Source organism: Pleurodeles waltl, chromosome 4_2, assembly GCF_031143425.1.
Source record: "Pleurodeles waltl isolate 20211129_DDA chromosome 4_2, aPleWal1.hap1.20221129, whole genome shotgun sequence".
Taxonomy (NCBI): domain Eukaryota; kingdom Metazoa; phylum Chordata; class Amphibia; order Caudata; family Salamandridae; genus Pleurodeles; species Pleurodeles waltl.
In genome coordinates, this window is record NC_090443.1 from 813,998,059 (window position 1) to 814,017,894 (window position 19,836).

Below are 19,836 nucleotides of genomic sequence, written 5' to 3' on the forward strand. Positions count from 1 at the left end.
CACAGTTGTTATGAGCTGCTTGGATGCTGTAGTTCTGAGAAAATCAAACAGGTCCAGAGCCTCACTTCTTGAAAGTGGCTGCTCAGGTGTGACAGTTCTTCTAAATGCGGGGGCTTGGGCACCGCACTTGCATTGGGAGGCTGCTTGCGCACTGCTCTTGTTTCTATTACAGCTGCTTGGACACAGCACCTCTTTGAGTCAGAGGGATAATTTGGCAGGAAGATGGTGAAAAGGAAGCTGCATGGGGTGCCATGGGTGTTGACCTTTTGACTTCTGCAGTTCTTAACAAGTTGCAGTTTCCTACACATGTGTGTCATTGGGGATGTTTGAGTGAATGGTGCTAATTACCCCCTGAGGTTACTGGGGGCTGTGGCTCCTAGGTTCATTGGCCTCTCCTCATTTAATGGCTTTCCCAGAGAAAGCCAGAGGCTGAACTTTCTTCTCCCCTGTAGGGCATCAGTAGCATTTTCTCTATTAGTCCTAGTGTTTTGGGGTTACAATGGCTCCATCTCTCCTTCCTTTTTCTTTTTGACATTGGTGGCTATGTTTCTGTCTGCTAGTCCTTTCTTTTCCCTTGTTTTTTGTTTCGACATTGTGAGATCCCTTTTTGCCTATATATACTCTACCTTCACTTTCTCTGTAGTCCTGGTGTACTGCAGTTCAGCAATGGGGAAGCATGCTCATAAATAGTCATGCATTCCCTGACAGGCTCCTTCAAGGAGTTTGTGAAGGGGGTATTAGACACTGTTCTCCTTCTTTATCAGAGGCACGACTCCAGGAGATGGTAAAAAAAAGCTGTTGGGCATAAAACAAAGCATCATGGCAGGAGTTCTTCTCCTTTATCTCCTTCATCTTCAGCCAGTTCTGATTGGTCTGTTTTCTCTCAATCAGTTTCCTCTTGGTCATTCCCAGACTATGATGAGGAGGAAGTGTTTTTTCTCTTTGATGCTTTTTCTAGAGGTAAATATATCTTGAAGGAGGATTTAGAGCTGGTGGTTTCTTATCTCTCTTCCAACTTTCAGCTTCCTACAGATGAGGAGCAGCTAGTACTATTGGCGAATAGTTCCGCCAGTTCCAGCATCCATCTGTTTCTAAATTTTCAGTGATTCCTGCCATATAGGCCCTCTTAAAGCAAGAATAGCAAAACCTGGAGAGAGTTTCAGTGCCTCAGTTTATGGGGGAAGCTATCTCGTTTGTCTAAGAGTGGGACAGAGTTGCCTCAAGTCCTCACTTTGGATTTCTTGATTACCAACCTCACTGGGAAACCTACTCTCCTGACTGAGGATGTGACATTCAGTTGCCCGGTGTACAGGAAGGTGGGGAGCCGCGTTAAAGAGGGCTCCTGCTAGCCTTAGCCCTTCCTTGTGGTCTGAGATTTTTAGTGTATATACTTCTCAGTTGTTGGTCATATATCAGGCACTATCTTCTACTGTCCAGAGGGCAAATATATTTCTGAATTGTTGGGTGATATGGAGGTTCAAGAAAAATTCATTTAGGATATAGCCTTCGATAATCTTCATGCATCTGCAATGGCCTCTCCCAATTCTGTAGATGCAAGATACCATTTACACCTTCAGGGTTGGAAGGGGGAAGTGGCTCAAAAGGATGTATGGCATTTGGAGGCAGTCATTTTTTTAGTGACAAATTATAACAACGCCTTAAGAAATCTTTTAAGAGCCAGAAGCATGTTCAGTCATTCTGTCACAAGCAGACATCTTAGGAAGGTGGCAGAAGGAGGTCCGATCAGTACAGAAGAAGTAGAACTGATTTTCAATAGTGTTGATCCTGATTCCAGGGTAAATTGTTTCAGCCAGTAGGTTCAAAGCAGGCTTTTGGCAAAGGCCAGGTCCTCCTTCTGTCCTGTGGTGGGGTTGTCTGTTACAATTCCCGGAGTTGTGGCAAGCTTTGATCTCCAACAGCTGGGTCTTTCAAATAGTTTCTCAGGGTTATGTTCTAGAAGTCTCCCCAAAGTTTCAAGAACCACACGTTGTACAGTCCCAGTGGCCATTGGAGGAAGTCAAGAGACTGGCCTTGGGAGACAGCATAGCCTGGCCATCATCAGAGTCCTCTCTTGGAAAAGAGGTTGCAGTGTTATTCTCATGTGTTCCTGGTCAGGAAGGTCGCTAGTGGTTATTGGATGATTATAGACCTTCAGTTTCTGAACTGGTTCAGTCCTGTGTTGCCACTCAAAATGAATACCTTACAGCAGGTAATTCCTTTTTTTTTCTCTGGGAGATTCCAGGATGCATATCTCCATGTGCCAGTAGCTCCTTTCTCACAGCAATTTCCAACATTTTTAGTGGGGTCCCAGCACTGGAGCAATCTCTGTCCGGGTGCTCCCGTTTGGACTAAAGAGCTCCTCTTGAATATTCACAAAAGTTCTTGCACCAGCGATAGGTTTTTTGCATTCTTGGAGGATCATTGCACATCCTTATCTGGACGATTTGCTCATTCAAGCCCCCTCTCATCAGAAGGTCCTTGTGGATACAGCTGGGCCTGTGAAAACCCTGAAGGATTTTTGTTTCAATGTCAACTAATCAAAATCCTGTATGGTTCCTTCTCAAAGAGTGGAGTATATAGTGACAGTCTTCAACACAGCACAGGGAATGGTCTTCCTTCCAAGGCCAGCCACACCAAATTGAGACAGTTGATCCTGACCTTGTTACAGACATGGGAGACTTCAGCAAGAAGTCAGGTGACAAGCGGAATACTTGACCAGTTCCTTTGCTCTCTGGGGTCTCTGTTGAAGGGTACCTTTTTTGCACCATGCTGTCTTTCCCTTTTTATGAGAAACTTGAGAGGTCATACCGTGGTTGTACCTTGGGCTTGCCACCTGGGGCAGGCGGTTCATTATATCTTGCTCCACTGGGCATTAGCCCAGGAGAATTACGATGTAATGATTCCTGTGTCTACATCAATCAAAAAATAACTCTCCTGGTGTCTCTTCCCTCCTTCTCTAGAGAGAGGTACTCTTCTTCTCTTTCTAGACTTCATGCATTAAACCACAGGTGCCAGCAGTCTGGGCTGAGTGACAGTGTTGGAGAGTCACACAGCCCAGGGTCGGTGGAATTTGATGGACAGCACACAGTCATCAAACTGGAAAAAGCTTAGAGGGCTTTGAAATGCACTACTTGCCTTTTCTGAAAGGGTCACTGTGGAGGTCCAAGTCGACAACCGAAGGTGACGATGTTGTACATAAATCACCAATTCAGCACAGTCTCCTCGTCCCTCAACAATCTAGCTCACCTTATCAGCTCCTGCGTGGATGCCAGTCTTCTGGGATTGAGGGCCATTCACATTCAGGGATTAAAGAATTGTGAGGCAGATGAATTTATTTAAGGGTTTCCATCCTCTCAGGAGTTTGTGATGGATCCCCACGTTTTCTCTCAGATCTGCAAGACAGTAGGCGTTCCAGTTGTGGACCTCTTTGCCACTTCCCTAAACTCCAAACTGCCCCTGTTCTTCTCCAGATTCCATTCTCAAGGGGCTCTGAGCATTGACACCTTGAGAAGTCCTTGGTCTCTGGGGCTCCTCTATGTATTTCCGCTAATATCATTGATTCTGCAGCTTCTATCTCAACTTCTGAAGAAACATATAGAGGTGGTTTTGGTGCTTCTATTGTGGGTTTGGAGGCCTTCATTCCATCCTCTCAAGCTCCAGGTTGTGGAACAGGAATGTCTCTGAATCCGTCTCCGCTGTCTGAGCCTGTTCTTCCGGGTCCAACATTAGCTAAGTTAAAACCCTAGATCTGCAGACTGAGAGGGAGGGCTTCTTGAGTAAGTTACTCTCATTGTCAGCGTCCATTCTCTAAACTCTTTAAGGTAGTCTTCCACTTATAAGGAGGATGAGCATCATTGAGGTTCATTTGGTAGGCGGTGAAGATAGAGGTCTCTGTCTCCTCTTTCTGCTCCAATTACTGAAGTGTTTCCATTTCTTTCAGGAGGGTTGACAAGTGCCTTTCAATTACAATGCTTAAACTTCAATGGTTCTCCATTAGGGTACTTTACGCTCCATGGGGCAACCTGTCTTCAATTGAACTGATGGCTTATAAGCTTTTTACAGGGTTTCAATTTTTAAAACCTAAGATCTGTGCTTCTTTTTATCTGTGGGCTCTTCCCATAGTCGTTTTTGACTTACAGACGCTGCTGGATGAACCCTTAGAGTCTGTTTAGACTGTTAAAATCCTTACTCTGAAGGTTTTCCTTTTGGTGGCTAGCACCACAGCCAGACTTCTGCGAGAACTAAATAATCTTGTCTTTCGCTACCCATATTTAGGGATTTCCAATGACAGAGTAGCATCCTCTTTTGATCATCAGTTCTTACCTAAGGTGAATTCTGTGTTTTATTGGGGCCAAGAGATTGTCTTACCTGTCTTACAGAAGGACGCCTCAGACCATGACCCTTCTCTGCCTCTATTGGATGTAATACAAGCTCTGAAGATTTATTTCTCAAGAGTTTAGACAGTCTGATAGCCTTTTTCCCAATTTTGGTCCTGTGAAAAGCTTCTTCCTCTACCTTGGTTCGATGGATGAATACAGTAATATTCTCACTTTATCTCGCACAGGGGAAGGAAATGCCTGGAGGGATCAAGGCTTACTCTACTAAAGGTTTGGTGGCATTTTGGGCTGAGTGGTCTGGTGTTTTTCTTGTGTATATCTACAGAGCTACTCCATTTTTCTCTCCTTCCACTTTCATTACCTATTACAAGTTGCACATCTCTCAGGGGTCTGAATTATGTTTTGGTTAAAGGATTTTTAAAGCTTCTAGGTCTGCTTCATAGTCCTTCTTTCTTGTAAACTCCCTGTTCCTCTTGTTGCCAGTTGTCGTAGTGTCCTTAGTTTTGGGGTGGTGGGAACTTCACTGGGTGCTTGTTGTTCTATTATGTTGTGCTCATTGAAGAGGTGGCTAATAAATGATTCTTTTTTTTTTCTTGCATCCTTGTGTTTCTTTCTGGGGCTTCTGAAGATGTTTTTGCTTTAGCATACCTACACTAGTAAGGAATGGGTCAAAGAATGGAAGAACAGGAAGTTTTTCTCAGATTACTTACCGGCAATCTTCATAACTATGATTGTTCCTTACTCGTCCCATTCCTTAAATCCCTCATTTCCCTTCCTGTGCTTTCATCAGTCCTGTAAATGCTTTACAGTACTGAATACCACGGAGTGAATTGGAACACTCACTCCACCACTAAGGAATGAAGCCAGCAAGGAAGAATCAGAGTAATGAAGGTTACCAGTAAGTAATCCAAGCATTAATGTATGTAAAGGTACTCAGTTTATCAACCCATCTTGAGGAGATGCTTATTCATTTTAAAGCAGGCAGATAAGCCATGGTAAGGCAAACCGTTACAAAATTATTTCATTTTTCTCACAATCATCATCAATTCCAAATCAACAGAACCATTTCCCATCAGTAAATTCACAAGAGCATGATGATAATGAGACTAGATTGTCACCCCCAAAGCAATCTTATTTAAACATGAATTGCCTAATTTCCAGGGACTACATTTTAAATCACCACTACTTTCAGAATAGTTTTGTGAATAGGATAGGCTAGATGGACTGCTCTGACTTTGTACTGCAGCAAAAACATGAATAGTAATTAAGAATTGTAATCCCTTTGCTTTTGGCTTGTATTAAAAATTACACAAGTACTTATATCTTTGAAATTCAGTCAAAGCACTCCATGTGTCATTTTAACCTATTATTTGCTTCATGTATCCTAGTGCTACAATCATGTTGCTTTCCAACTGGGTGACCAAGTACTCCTTTTTAGCACTTCACTCTTTCAAGGTAGCTGTGTTGCGAAGTCCAAGGAATTACTTGGTGCCATGGCACTGGAAACTGAGAATGCAATGTACCACTGTGCATCCTATTTAAAAAATGAATGTCCAGGATGATGTTAACTGATAATGAGAAGGAGTCTAATTACAGGTAAGTAAAGAAGTTTAAAAATGTGCATTACATAGTCACATTTTGAAAACCAGAAGTGCCTAGCACTAATGTAACACTTTGGAGCTAAACGCTATACTTTTGTTTAACATTGATCCCTACGGCCAGTGGTGTTCTGTGGGGAAAATGCTGGTGTGGCATGGGAAAGGCAGGACTGCTCGAGCCAAAGACAAAGGGGGTCATTATGTCCTGCCACGCCGGCAGTGTCGGTCAGACCTGCGACAGCCTGGCGGTGCAGGACTGCCAAATTATGACCACTGCAGTGAACTGGCTGTATCGCAGCCAGTTCACCACCTGTACCACCAGGGGAGTGGGACCGCCTGGCCAAAGGTTGACCACCTTCGGCCTGGAGGTCCACCTAACACCGCCCGTGGTATAATGAGTATCTTTACCACCAGGAATTCTGTAGCGGTAAGGATACTGGCGACAGGAATACTAATTTCTGTCACCACTACAGTACTCCCCAACCCCCCTCCAAGTAGGAACCCCCTCACCCCCTGACCCCATCAGGAGCCCCCCAAGCAGCGACACCCGCCCACACCCGATCCCTGTACTGACTGCCCAACCCCCAATTCACGCATGCACATACAACACATACAAACACACACACATCCACGCTCACATATTCACACACACATGCACACGTGGCCACGACATTTCCCCCACCCTCGCATACATGCACACATACTCCCTCCACCCCCGAATACACGCATTCACACAATCACACAGACACTTGCACACCCACACACACAAACACACACAACACCCCCACTCCCTCCATTCACACACACACCCAACACTCAACACCCTCTCTCCCCTGTCGGACAATCACCTTACCTGGTGGTTGCGGTGGTCATCTGGGAGGGAACGGGGTCCATGGCGCTCGCTCCGCCACCAGCGCCCCGTCAACACAACACCGCTACGCTGTTTACAATATTGAAATACGGTGGGCAGTGTTGTGGTGACGTCGTGGTGGTGACGGAGCAAGCTCACTAGATGGCCGACCACCAATATGGCTGCTGGTGGCTTCCCGTTAAGGAGTGGTGGAGAGCAGCCAGGAGCCATAATATGGCGGTCTGAAGACCGCCAACACTGGCGGTCATGTGGCGGGAGTCACTTCGGCGGTATATTAAAAAGACCGCCAAAGTCATAATGAGGGCCAAAGTCTTCCCATTGGAGTATTTTTACAGTTTCTTTAAAGGGAAATGTAACTGCTCTTAAGGTTTAATCTGCAGTGACTTAGTTCTGATGTTGCCAAGGAATGTAAGCAGAAAAATGCCTATGCACTTGTTCAAAAACAGAACAAAACAAAAACGCCAACGAAAATATTTATCCAGGGGAGTGCAGTGGTTTCTATTTCATGGCACGCCAAGTGTTTCTTTTGTGAATTTCAATTGTATCTTGAGGGTGACTGGGTTTCCGATCACTGTTGTCCAGAAAAAGACACAGTCATTGTGTTCAGGTCCATTAACTACTAAACTACTTCAGGAAAAAGTAGGCTAGATAAGGTGCCAATTCACCTCATTTGTCCTTTAGTTGACAACAGGTTGAGCGTAGGGCAGATGATAATGACTGGGCAGGCTTGGCATTTTCGATGTCTGAATGTGATGGAGCTTTATTGGTAATAAATGTGAATGAGACTAAGTTTTGGCTTCCTCTGGGCAGCTGGTGGGAATAGCTTTACTTCTTTGAGACACTTCCAAGCATGCCCCTTAATCAGCTGGACTTTGGCAGGTGGCAAAGCAAATCTGTCAGGAATAAGGCCATGCGCGGTCGAGGTCCCGTCCGAAACTCCGCTGCGCAGCTCTGCAGCGCTTTATGCGCACCACTTTACATCCCTTCTTGTTCCAAAGGTCTGCCCTGTGACAAAGCTCATAGAGCTGCAGGTTCAGGACATTGGTGGACAAGATGCACTTATCAGTGCTATTCCATGAAGGGACTACAATTCCCATGTTTTTAGTGGCAGCAGCCATCTTGGGGTGTGGCAGCCCTATAAAGCCCAGCCACACCCAAGCACGTTGCTCACTATTTTGAAGACTTCAGTGCAGTCAGCCCTCGTGGGGGGTTCCTCTGAAGAAGAGCAGATTTCCTGCATGGCAGATGGACGGCAAATCCGAGTACCTTTGTTTCCATGATGATTTCAGATACGAGTAGGCCGTACTCATAGTGGTAAGGGCTAGATGAGCCAAATCTTGAAGGGAGTTGTATTTCCAAAAGCTAAAGCGCCCCTTAGCACAACGAGCAAAGCGTTTTCAGTTTACAGAGTAAGCGGCCTTGGCACAGTAATTAAAGCGCTTCAGTCCACATGAGGAAAGTGGTCTTGGCACGGTAATTAAAGCGCTTCAGTCTACATGAGGAAAGCGGCCGCACTTCAGTCCACATGAGGAAAGCAGTCTTGGCACGGTAATTAAAGCGCTTCAGTCCACATGAGAAAAGCAGCCTTGGCACGGTAATTAAAGCACTTCAGTCCACATGAGGAAAGCGGCCTTGGCACGGTAATTAAAGTGCTTCAGTCCACATGAGGAAAGCGGCCTTGGCACGGTAATTAAAGCGCTTCAGTCCACATGAGGAAAGCGGCCTTGGCACAGTAATTAAAGTGCTTAAGTCCACATGAGTAAAGCGCCCTTGGCACAACAATTAAAGCGCTTCAGTCCACATGAGTAAAGCGCCCTTGGCACGGCAATCAAAGCGCTTCAGTTCACATGAGTAAAGTGCCCTTGACACGGCAATCAAAGCGCTTCAGTTCACATGAGTAAAGCGCCCTTGGCACAACAATCAAAGCGCTCCAGTTCACATGAGTAAAGCGCTCTTGGCGCGGCAATCAAAGCGCTTAAGTCCACATGCATAAAAAGCCCTTGGCACAACAATCAAAATGATCCAGGCCACATGAGTAGGGCACCCCTTAGCATAGCGAGCAGAGCGTAGGGCTTCAGATGAAACAAATGAAAGCGCTATCTGGCATAAGGAACAAAGCGCTTCAAGTTCAATGAGTAAAAACGTTCCAGCCTTTATAGTTGTGAATGTGAAAGTATTTTTGGAGATAAGCAAATCATAGTTGCCATCGTTTTTTTTAAAGCATAATATGTGAAAAGCATATTTAATTATTTGAGATTTTCTAGGTAATGATCAAAGGTTTATGTTATGAATGCATAGATGTTACAGGATTGATTTTTAGAGTATGATCATAGTCCAAAGCTCTTTCCATCTCTTGGTTCTGAGGTCGTAGTTTATTCTTGTTCCATGATTCAAAGAAGGGGCTTTGCCCTAATTTCAAAAGGGGTCTCCATCTGATATCACAGAGACGCATTTAGTCAAGAGTCTATTGATGAGTTATATTCCTATGAATGAGTAAGTGCATATTTGTTCTAACCTTTTCTTTTCAGATCTCTTTCCCTGCTGTTCCCTGCCCTAATTCCCTTCCCCCCGACTGGCTTCATCATAATTCTGTGCTATAATAGCTTTCTGAGTTGGTGACGCAGGGAGGTGGGCCTTTTGTTCAGAAACGTGCAGATCCCGAGGAAAGGACACTGTGACAAAATCCTTCTTCTTAGCAAGGGCATCCCTTTCAAAGTTCCAGCAAAAATACTTTGCAGATATTTTGCAGGCTTTTCCGCTCATCAGTAGAGGGGAAAAGCAAGATCAGTAGCACACCCACTTCGGATTCTGCTGTCTTCTCTCCTGCTTTGTAATGTAGGCCCACCACAACTGGTGAACAAGGTATCAGCCATTGAGGACAATATTTATCTTTGTCTGAGGCCAGGTCTTTCCAATCAAGTACTGAATGTTTTAATTTCAATGGGCCTCTTCAGCCCTGATGTGCAATACTCTAGAATGCAAGACTATCCTGCATCCGATGCTTTTGATAAATCAGCAGGAGGGGGAGAGATAAATTTCACTTTTGGAGGGATAGCATATTTTATTTTAAAGGTCTAACTCCCATGGGAGGATATAGTGGTGAGCTTCCTAGAATGGGATTGGTTACCTTGCCAAGCTGACCAGGATTTAACATAGATGGTGTAGGGGTGTAGGCAATGGGCTTTCAGACCTGTATGTCCAGCAGGGCAATAACAAATTTGTATCCTGGTGATTTAACAATGATTATGTAATCATGGTTGTTGGGCCTCACATCCTTAGAGTGGTCATCACCCAGCTTTCTGCCTTCAAAACCCTGTTTTGCTGAGTTCGTTTTTGCTGGTCGTAGTACTCAGAACACTTTACCACTGCTAATCAATGTTAAATGCTTGCACTCTCTCCCCAAAACATGGCAACATTGCGTTCTACCTAATTGGCACATTTAATTTACTTGTAAGTCCCTAGTATGTGGTACTACATGTACATAGGGCCTGTAAATTAAATGCTACTAGTGTGCTTGCAGAATTGTTTGTGCCACCCAATGGTGTTGGGGGGAGAGTCTCATGTCCCTTGTGGGTAGCTGGGACTCAATCCATGACTATAGATTATCTGCTTGGTAATGACATAGAGCATATCATCTGGAACGAGGTGCTCCACCTGAAGATTATGAGGTAACCTGAGTGAATGTGTCCCACCACATGGTCCATGGACGCCTGAGAGGGTAATCAAGGGAGTGCAGTGCCTGGAGCCTGTGAAAATAACCCAGGTACCTGCCAAAAAGAGGAAGGTCAAGGGGCACGGTAATCCAGCTTATGAAACACCCACAGTCTGGAAGAAGGCTGAGCCTGAGGGTGACATCCCAGAACCTACAGGGGATGACTACTGCTGCCCTGGGAAATTTACCTGAACTGGCAAGTTGACAGATGGAAGGAAGACCCACAGAGGAGGGGTTCTGCAGAGTGCATACAGGGTGCTCTACTCTGGAGGGCCTATGGCAGCAAACCGAGGCCCAGGCAGCTGGCAACACCTCTGGTGATCACCACATTTACTTGGAGAATTATCTTCTGTAATCGAGCATTAGGTTCCTGAGTTTGGTGCAACCCATGTGTTGTTGTTCCCCTGGTGCTACAGTACCTTTCTATCGGAGCTGGTTCATGATGTTGCCAGGGCAAGACCATATCTTTGGTAGGCTTATCAGCCACTTTTATTTGCGCTGGATGAAGGTGGCCTCATATGCATTTTGCAGGTCACCTGCCAGGTCAGTGCAAAGTCAGGAGGTAAGCAGAAGGCTTCCCTGGGTTCTCTTCCTGTTGCTGGCACCCCCTTTGAAATGGTGGACATCAACATTGTTGGGCCTCTGGACACCAAGACAACCCTGGGCAACAAGTTCATCCTGGTCTTGGTTGACCATGTCACCCCCTACACAGAGGCTATACCTCTGAGAACAGTGACTGCGCCTACAATGGGCAGGTATTCTATGCGAGCCACTCAGCTGAATTCCAGGTGTTCTGATGGGGCGATGACAATTCCCTAATCCTGGTGAGGACTAACATGACCGCAATGAAGAGTACATTGCCCTCTCGCTAGTCCTCACGGGGAATGTGGTTTTAGGAAGAGAAAAAGAGAAAATACCAGCCTCTGCTTCGTGGACTATAGAATCAGACTGCTGGACCCTGGACTGCGTGTGGTGATGGAAGTCAGGACTTGTGAGTTCTCAAATTACTGGGTTCTTGGTTTTTAGGATTCTCTGCTGCAAAATAAATAAGGCTGAACAAGTCTCTTTCTCTTTTTAGAATACTTTCACAGTCTATGCAGCAATGTCCAAACTCAAAAACAATCTACTTGACTAAAGGGCTTCTTTGTGTTCTGGCGTAATATCTTGCCAATAATAGTTTTGATAAACTTGCTCTATTTCCAATCTCCTAATTCTCAGGGGAGTGCTTGTTATGAGAAATACATCTTTACTTAATGTCTTTTTAGCAGTATCTTGAATTCCCTCTCATACGATAAATCACGCTAGTTCTTATTGTCATAAATTATTTCAAAGCCAGAGCTCTGTTTTGTTTCTTTTATGTGATTAATCTTTCTTTGCCTTGGAATGAAGTTACTTTCCTGAAAATTTCAGAAGAACCCAAACTTTCTTATTTTCTCTCTTTTACAGGAAGTATGGGATCATTGGCAGAAGACGGAGGAGGAGAGCCAGGACTCCGCAGGAAGCTGAACGGAGGGCGAGGATCGCTGGAACTCAACTGGAGGCTGTCCGGAGGATGAGAAATTCTGGAACTCGACTGGAAGCTGGTCGGAGAAAAAGGAACACTGGAACTCAACTGGGGGCAGGTTGGGGAACAAGGAACTTGACTTGCACTGGAACTCGACTGGAGTCAGGCTGGAGGACAAGGAACTTGACTTGACTGGAAACAAGTGAGCAGAGTAATAGGTACGAACCCAAGCAAAGCCTCTGACTCACAAGCATCCTTAAAGATTCAAATGTGCACATGTGCCTTTTGGCAGATGATTCTTTGTTTAGGAAATGAGCAATTATCCTCCTGGCATATGTTCAATACGGATCACATTGTGAAGAGCACCTGTTTTGGCAGTTACAGTTGAAGGAGGTGGCAAGGCAGTTGGTTGCTTGTTAAGGAAACATGCAATTATCTTCCTGATTGTGGCACATGTTCAATACAGATCACATTGTGAAGAGTACATGTTTTGGCAGTTACAGCTGGCACAAGTTTAACATGTGGGATAAAATGTGCATAATCAACAAGCATTGGTTATAATAAATGAGATATTTCACAAGTCATTGCAAACTTGGTTATTGCAAACGTGATATTCAAGGATGTAATGAATATACCCAAATAAGTCTGAATGTTGCAAGCAACAGCATCTTACTGTAATCAAGCTCTTGGATGTGCTACTGTACCCACAACACCAGGGCACTGATGAGGATATTTACCCAAGTTCACCAAGGAGGTAATATCTAACCGGGGAACCAACGTCATGTTAAAGTACATGAAGTCCATAGATTGGACAAGCCCCTCAAAGGCATGATCATGGGCGTGTCAGAGCCCTTGAGGTGGAAGTGGGACGTCTTCCTGCGATGCCTGTTTTCTGCTTATTGAGAGGTACTGCAAGGGAGTGGTTTTTAGCCCCTTTGAATTTCTGTAAAGTCAGTCTGCCATAGGGCCTCTCAGACTAGTAAAGATTGGTTGGGAGCAAGCCCCCAGGAAAGCCCCTCAGGATGTGGTCATGACCCTTTGCACCCAGATGATGCACTTCTGGAAGAAAGCAAAAGAGAATCTGGAAGCTAGCCAGGAGGTTATGAAGCTCTGTTATGACAAGAGGGCCACACTAGTTGAGTTTCAATCTGACCAGAAAATGTGGGTCTTGGAACCCATCGAGCCCTGGGTCCCACAAGACTGATGGTCTAGGCCACATAAGGTGAAGAAGCGAAAGGGGGAGGTCACCTACCTGGTTGACCTCAATACCCTCAGCAACCCGTTGTGGGTCCTGCACGTTAACCCATTCAAACCCATCTTTGAAAGGTAAAAGGCACTATGTACCTGTTCACGGATAATGGAGTGGAGGTGGAAAGTGAACCTCTGCCTGACCTTTCTTTCAAGGAAGAGGGTAAGTCAGTGGTTGGTGTCAGCCTCTCCCCTACCCTGACCCGAGAGCAATGGAGGGACTGTCACCAATTGCTTGGACAGTTTGCATCCCTTTTCTCCCTAACTTTAGGGCTCACTACATGGTGCACCCATGATATTGACACTGGGGACAGTATGCCTGTGAAGAATAAGATCTACAAGCTATCTGACAAATTGAGAGCCCCATAAAGGAGGAAGTCTCCAAAATGCTGTGCATGGGGGTAATTGAGTCCTCAAGTAGCCCTTGGTCCAGCCTAATGGGATGGTCCCAAAGGCTGCCCTTCTAGGTACCACCCCTAAACTCTGGTTCTATGTAGACTGCCAGGGGCTCAATTCAGTCATAAGACATCCACACACTTCATCCTCTAAGCTGATGAGCTCATTGATTGGTTGGGGGCAGCAAAGGTCCTCAGCATGTTTGATCTGATGTCTGGGTACTTGAAGATTTCCTTGACTTAGGAGGCCAAAGAAAGGGCTGCATTCTGTACCCCAGAGAGCCACTTCAAGTTTCAGGTGATGCACTTTGGGTTCAAGAACACCCTTGTCACCTTCCAGAGGTTGGTCAATCAGGTCCTGGCAGGGTAGGAAAACTTCAGTGCCACCTACCTAGACGATATTGCACAGGAGGCAGAAAATTCCAGACAACTCTGAAGGGGGAGGTCTCTGGGAGTTTCTCGCACTTCAAAGTGGACGCCATGTATATATCATAACCATCAGATCCTCAACACCAACTCTACAGGTCACTCTGGACATGTGGGCTCTGCCAGGAAAAGCACTGCCCAGCTGTTAAGTCTGCTCTGTTTACCTGCTTCCTGACCAAGGACTGCTTTGCTGCCCAAGGCCTGCAGTCACTGCACCAGGACTCTGCTGCTGCTGTGAGCTGCCCTGATAAATCCAGCCTCCCTGTGTAGACCCAGAACTTCAGGAAATCTCCAACAGTCAGCTGGTTGGCCCCCTGGTCAAGCAACAGGGACATCACATGCTTCTTCAATGGCAACGTATCTCCACGTATCTTGATGCAGCGTGACACAGCAGGCCATCAACTCCAGCCTAGCGTGACACACCTCATCGCAAGTGCTTGCAAGCACTGGTAGCTTTTTAGATGAAGCCTGATGCTGACACCAGCCCAGCACAATGCATCTCATCCCTTGTGCCGACACAACACAGCACAGGCCTCCGCGAACCCCACTGGCTTCCTAGATGATAATGTAGGACCTTGCGCCACCGCTCTTATTTGACAGTCATTGACTCTGCTCTTGAGCAATGTATCTCGATGACATACATCGCATCGCAGATCCTCATCAATGGCTCCTCGGTGTGGCCCACGCATCTTGATGCAAGGACTTTGCATCTCAATGCCCAGACCACAAGATATTTTGTCAGCAGACTGAATTCAGTTGTGTATCTGGCCTGCTCTCCATCATGGTTGGCCTGAATTTGTGACTTTTACCCAGTCTAGAGCGAGTAGATAACTGTAGTTAGCACTTTTTGCTTCTTAGCACTTGATTTTTTCAAAACCTTTAAAACTGCATATATACAGTTCTACTAATTGGATTTTTGTTGTTTTGCTGTCAAATAATTCAGTACTCTGTTTTTATAAATTGATGTGGGATTTTTCTTCTGTTGAGTTTTCACTTTATTACGGTTTGTGCGCTGCATAAATTCTTTACACATTGCCTCTAAGTTAAGCCTGGCTGCTTTTGTGCCAGTCCACCAGACGGCTGATCACAAGTTAATTTAGGGTTTGCTTGTTTTTTCACTCTGACAAGAATTGTTGTTGTTGCTTCAGTAGGGCTTCACTCAACCAGTAACCCAATTTCCTACACTAGTGTTTACCACTCATGTCAGCAATCTTCCTCACAGTATGGCTGGGTATAACTACACAGGCCATAGTTACAGAGTTTAAAGAAGCAGGGAACACAGGTAGTACTTTAAACAAGAGCTATACAGCTATCTTCACATGAGAAAAGTTTCTTCAGAGAACCCGTAAGAAGCTAAGTTCGAGGTCTCCTACTCATCACATTCCCAGCTCTTAGATGTTACACACATTAAAAACAGCCCCATTTACCTCATTATTCCTTAATGGCATCACACATATGATGTTGCACAATCAATACATTTACAGAGCTGCAAAGTAATCTGGTAGCCCAATTTGCACATTTAGGGGGTGATTTACTATTCTGCTGAAAGGGTACTCTGTGTTTACCTCTCCATACTAGAGTGGTTGTGCTTGAACAGCTACTCTGATGTTGCTTTATGGGAAGAAATGTTTCCCTTTCATTAGTTGAAGGACCTGGTACTGGATCATGTTTCTTAGCAATGAATTCCTTCAAGAAGATGTTTGTTGTCAGGTTGAATCCAAGTGACTTGCAGTTGGGTGACAGCTATGGTTCGTTGCTGTCAAGGTTCATTTCAATGAGCTAGGTATGACATAGTTGTTGGCTGTTGTTCTTGGAAAATGACAGGATCTCTGTCTTGATGGGGTTAAGCTTCAGGCAGGTGTAGGACATCTAAGTGTGGATGTGGTGCAGGCAGTATTTGAGGCATTGAATGTCTGGAGCAGAGGAGACACAGAAGTGCAGTTTTATACTGTCAGCATAATTGTGATTGTTTATGCTATTATCAATGTGCAGAGCCTAAAGGGGCTCCATGTAAAGGTTGAAGATGATAAGGTCAAGATAGAACCTTGGGAGAGTATGCAGGTGATGAGACTTTGGGATCTGGAGATGCCAATGTGAACAAACTGGTGCCTGTGGCATAGGTAGTAAGTGAACCAGTGAAGGCATTGCCAGGATGTGGATTAATGTGGGAATGCCAAAGGTGTAAAATACAAGTGTTAGGGCCAGTACTATCAGGAAGCAAGCAACATTCTCATCTCTAATCAGGAGGGTGGCATCATCTCTGATGTAAAATTAAGCCATATTATTGTTGGCTACTGATCTAAAGCCAGTTTGTTAGTCATGCAGTACATGTTGGGTGATGATTTTGAAGTCTGAGTTGATATTTGAGTTGAGCATACTCTGATTTTTTATTGATCATGCTGATGAAGGGTGGGTGAGCGAAGTGCTGGTAGTCGCCAAGGTCATCAGAGTCTAGTGTGGGTTTCTTCTAGATAGTTTTTTCGGTAGATGTGTTGAGTGTGGGAGGCATTGATAATGGTTAGTATTTGGTGAGAGAGCTTCACCCAAAGAGATTTAATGAAAGAAGAGGTTAAGACATTATCTTCACTGGAGGTGGCGATGGAGTAGATCATGTCGAAGAGATTTGCAAGGGCTGGCTTGTTGAAGGATGACCTGGAGAAAGAGTGGCCCTAAGAAGAAAAGCAGGCTTGATGTTGTTGATGGACTGTCAGATCCTCTCTATATTTCACAAAAGAAGAAGATGATGGCATTTCACTTGTCTGCGGAGTGTGAGAAAAGAGAGTTACACAGGGAGTTGATGCAATGCTTGCTCAAGAGCAATTTACTTCTGTTGGCAGCTCCATTGATGGTGTTGGCATAGTACTCCACTTTGGCTGATGAGATGAGTTGTCAATAAATGCATCCACACTAGTGTAACTGATCCAAAATCACATTAATGATGAAGAGTAGAAAGAGTTTGTGAAGTCCATTCTACACACTATTAGGCTGTTTACAATTACACTATCTGTATCCAAATATTAAAAGGTTTACACTGTTGTACCATTATATTTGTAAGTTTGCACTACTGCTTGAAAACCTATAGTAGAACAAATGAAAATAGGACAGAGGTTTGATAATCCTCAAGTAAAGCACAATAAACAAAAGTAATTGGACATTAATGAGACTTGGGCATCTTCTTTAAGTACAGAAGAACATTGAATATATTACCACTAAGGTATGAATTTATGGAAAATGTTGATCAAGTTCCTTGCAACAGATCAGTAATTCCAATACATTCAGTCACTGAATTGGAAAAAATACCTATATTTTAAAAGATACTAGGTTTGGTATTCAAAACAATATGCCATGTGGAAAGGAAATGGGGGCATCTTACGGTTCTTGCCACACCTGATACATTTAAAAATCAAATCTACTTAGATGTTATGGAAGTTGTATATCCTCTTGATCCTTCAGTTCAAATTATGGACTAAATTTGTACTGAATATAACCTAATTGAAGATTGGTTTACAGGAGTAGACGACATGTCAGTACAAAGAGAATCTTGAAACAGAAGCCATCATAGTGTCACAAATAAAGGCTGCATTTATCTATAAGAACTGAATGTTTGCTGATTGGCTTGTCTTTTCCTTTACCTCTCTTCCTACATTTTTGTCTTCTTTGTATACTTTGAAAGTAAAGGTTAATTTGATTATTCCAGTTATTATAATAGAGATGCCAAACATGCTTGATAATTCCAAATTACAACCCTATCTCACACTCTACCCATTAAGTAATTTCAGTAATATATGCATGGTTTATATAATTTAGACAGCATTTCAGTGGGCAATTGGTGCAAACCAGTTGACAATTTATATAACTGTTCAGATATGTTGGTTGCTTCTACACATTTAACAAAAGCAAAAAACAAATAATGGATGTGCAAAAAAGCTAAAAAAGAAGCCCAATGAAAGGTAACCCAATCCATATGATTTGACAGTTAACCAATGCATTCTTTTTTTATTATGTTTTTACATTTATTGGCCTTAGTTTTCCATAGCTGTTACAATCTACTTGTAGAAGGAAATTGGATTGTGAATCTATGAGAAAGTGTTGTTCTGAGCTGTAACTGAGCTTCCACACATTTAAAATACATGTGGTGCCTGAAAGGTGCTTTGACAAACCATCATCAAAAGCATATTGTGAGATACGAACATTGGCGTTTGGGGAGTTTTGCCCATCCTGCGTTCCGCTTGGAGCGCGGAGTTCCAGCAAAACTCTGCCAAACGTGCCAAGCATGACAGAGTTTTTTCTCACATGAGGCTTACCAACATTAAGTTGGATAGCAAAGATTTGCATCCCTTATCATCATTTTTAGATGCTAGAATGCCTCTCAGTGAGATTTCTCAATGCGGGCGGTTGAGGCAGGCCTCTACTGAGCGCATTGAGAAAGCTGACGCTGGAGTAGAAAATCTACTTTAGTGGCAGGAAGAAGCAACACCCTCTGGTGCACTGTGTGGTGTGGTTTGTTCTGATTTTACTGCACAGGGCATGCTCCCAGTGTTAAAAATCGGTGAGAGCAAGGTAACAAAAGTCTGCCGCTCACAGAACTGCACTGAATCTCACTGAGAATTTTAGCTAGCTCTGTGGAATTCTATGGAGTGAAACTCCATGAGTTTCACCCAGAATTAATGGTAATGTAAAAAATATTATGGCTCAGAATATCTCAGGTAAGATAAATGTTTTTTTAAATATTTTTAAATATTGTTAAAATATCACAGTGTGCCATATCACTGCAAGTTGTAGTATATTTAAAATTATATTTTGTGTTTCTTGTTTTAACATATCATATTTGTTTCATTTTGTTTGTAGATTGTTGCCATTATAATATTATGGGCTGGCTGTTGGGTTTATTGAGGAGTAATTTAATGTTTTTAAAAATTGTAATGCTCGTGATGTTATATTTTTTGCAGTGTTAATTTAAAACAAACATTTCTTTTGCTTTAAGACTGTAATAGTTTTTAAAATTCCTAATAATTTAATTTTTGTTTTATAATTTATTGGTTGTAAATTGAGCTATTTTTGTAATTTATTTTACATTGGAAAAATTACACTTGTGTTATTTAACTTTATATTAAAATGGTTTACGATTATTTAGGTTTTTTATTATTTTCTGGTAAATTATTATAGTCAGTAATTGTATATCTGAAGTATATATATGTTAGTTATTAATTGTTATGTAATTATTGCAATTTATTTTTTCTTTGTTGTGTCTTTTTCTGATAATCAAAATGCATTTATGTCACGTATTTTTTAGTGTAATGTATATTATAAATTTTTGATGTGATGTTATTGACGGAGCCGTGCAGCAAACTGCAAAAAGCATTTACAGTTAGCACTGTGATGGTGGTTCCTGGCGATGCTTTAAGAAATGACCACCGGCTTGGCAGTTGTTTCATAATTTGGTGGGGGAAGGTGCAATCAAGACAATGGAGTAAATTTCTCTATTGCCCTGGCTGCCAAATCTCCATCTACCAACGTATAAATCGGCCCCTAAATTTGGAATGGGAAGAGTAAAAATGAACACCTAAAAGTCCATCTCTTTCCATAATGTGGTTAGGTTTGGAGTGGGAATAGTAAATCTGCGCACCCCAAAGTGCAACAATGTCCCTTGTGGTTAATTTGTGAGTAGGAATAACCCCAAAGTTCGCAAATTTCTCCAATGTGGTTATGGTTGGAGTGGAAATAGTAAATCTGAACCCCTGAAAG